The sequence below is a fragment of the Lissotriton vulgaris genome, chromosome 4_1 (assembly GCF_964263255.1).
Source record: "Lissotriton vulgaris chromosome 4_1, aLisVul1.2, whole genome shotgun sequence".
Lineage (NCBI taxonomy): Eukaryota > Metazoa > Chordata > Amphibia > Caudata > Salamandridae > Lissotriton > Lissotriton vulgaris.
Window position 1 is genome coordinate 1,293,330,386 of NC_141691.1, and position 2,484 is coordinate 1,293,332,869.

At 45.0% G+C, this 2,484-nt stretch overlaps 1 pseudogene; it reads right to left on the reverse strand.

Annotated features, from left to right (window-relative positions):
• Positions 1-297: 297 nt before the first annotated feature.
• Positions 298-1,001, reverse strand: LOC147723141 (serine/arginine-rich splicing factor 9 pseudogene; annotated as a pseudogene).
• Between the last annotated feature and the right edge of the window lie 1,483 nt (positions 1,002-2,484).

The window sequence follows — 2,484 nt, forward strand, 5'->3', positions numbered from 1 at the left end:
AATACATTTCCAAACAAGAAATTTAGGTGCACGAACAATCACTTCGAACAAAGTCCTACAAAACCGTTCTCACTTCTCCAGATACATCAAGGAAAGAGAACAAACACTAACTCCCTCTGACCCTCAAACAGCAATGCACTAATAAATGGACAATCTTTTTTTTTATCCTAATGCATTAAAAAATATATATTTAAAAAGGGAAAGGACATTTCTGACACTTTTACTCCACCAAATGAGGAATTTAAATTCCAATCAGGGGCTCATGTCATTTGTAAAAGAAAAGTCCAGTCAGTGGGATCAATAGGGCCTGAATGGAGCCCAGTAGAGGGGGGAGCCACCGCTTTCGTATAGAGGATAATTGCGACTTCTTGAGCCCGTTCACGACCTCGATTAGCTCTTGCTGGTGCTTCTCTCAGGCCAAACTTGGATAGAGGCACCCTCATGAGATTAAGATTTTGTGTCATCCAATTTAAACAGTGCATATTCGATATCTTCCTTGCGAAGAAATTCAACTACTCCCATCCCATCTTTCTTCACATCAGCATAACAGACATCAATAGCTTCTCACGTATGATCCTTTAGATCCTGTCAGCTACCAGAAGAAAGAAGTACTAAAACAAGAACTCTGTACTCAGAGTCAGGAAGGCGATCCATTCCTGCCACGGGGGCTAGATCCACCGATGCCACCACGGCCTCAAGAGGCACTGGAATACTCAACAAGCAGGTGGCAGATGCGGTAATCATTGCTGTTTCTTCCATACACCACATCTTCAACATTCCCTGGGGTCCTTGAAGCACACGAAGGTAAAGGATTCCAAGCTGCTCTATGTTTAGAGCTTGATGTCCCGGATGCACCTGTATTTATAGAACAGCTCCACCACATCTTTTTTTAACACATCAGTCAGCAGGTTGCCTTCATAGATACGGTCATCCTTCTCACGGTTCCGAGAGCCACCAGGGCCGCCAAAGTCCTGGTCCTATAATCCACCACAGCCAGCCATACTTTTTGCTACTGGTTGTGACAGCATGCACTTTAAGACTCCTGCCAGGGCTGGTGCTTGATGTTGTGGGCCTGCCTGCTCGTTGGCTCTGCTTTTGCTGGGTGTGCAGCCTGGCTGTTGTCTTCTCAGCCTCTGCAGTGCTGCTGGGCCTACTTTTTTCTTTTCATCCGGCCTGCGCATTGCTGATCCCGCTCTCTTTGCTCGCAGACCAAAACACATATGTATCCGAGTCTTTTTTTAAAAAACATTGTGTAAGCCCAAACAAAGCAATCATAAAGACACCCACAAGAGGGCCTTGCTTCATTTTTATACAAAGTCAGGCCACATTGAATGTACTTGAAGAATTAACTCCTAGAGGACGTTGCACTCGCTGCTGTAGAGCGAAAGCCTCAGCCTGGGAGAAGAGATTCAATAGAATATGGTAAGTTATCCTGGGATCATCTCTAAAAACATGACAGGACCAGCTTTATGCTCCCGCTGGGTGGGAGAAAACTGCAATGAGCTCCTAGTCCCTGAACTGGCCTGGGGGATGGGGACCATCCTACGGCTCTGGGAGGAGAACCATGTGGAAGACCTGCTGCATGTTTTGTACAGAAACCAATGACTGGGGAGTTACAGCAGGCCCAAGACCTCAGCATTTGTGCAGTGCTATTTCTTTAAAAAAAATTGAGAGCAGAAATGGTTAACTTCTTGCCTGTACTTGGTCAAGGAGCAAGACAAGGGTCACCAGAGATCAAGAATATGTTGCTCCGACATGACCCCAGATGGGTGCAGCAGACTTTCTAACTCACTAAGGGCAGTTCAAAGGATGTGCCTGGGTGTCTGTTTGCACCACATCACATCTTCTATCATGTACACCAACAATTTTTAACCCCTTCGATGTGGATGACAAAGCCAGCTCGTCATGGGCGTTACCTGAGTTGCGCGCATGACGAGCTGGCTTTGTCACGTAACCCGCGATTTTTAAATTTCAGCGCGCAGCGGAAAAACCCGCTAGCGTGCATGCGGTTAATGGGTGATCCATGGAGCCCACGGAGTCCACAATGTGTACTCTGTGGGTCCGAGATTGTAACTATTAGAAGATGAATAAAGTATATACACATAACAAAGCACAATGTAAAAGTGAACATTTTAAAATTCTCTGTAAATGTGAAGAAATTGGAAACTGGAGGCTAAATATTAAGTTGATATCCTTAGTTTAATTTGTAGGAACAGCGCATGAACATCTGGTACACCACCTTCCTAGCTGCTGTGTTTGAGTGTACAGTATTGAATATGCACTGTAGTGGTCAAATCAGGATGGAGCACAGCCTACGCAGCATTATGCACCAAGGTATACCTGTCCATTGGACAGCCCATACCCTGCTCTTTTCATTAGGCCTCAAATCCTGTACATTTGCATCACTGAATATTTTCACAAAGACGGGAAAGATATAATAAAGAGCACAATTCACTGCTATGTCCATAAAAAGTCACTGCAATG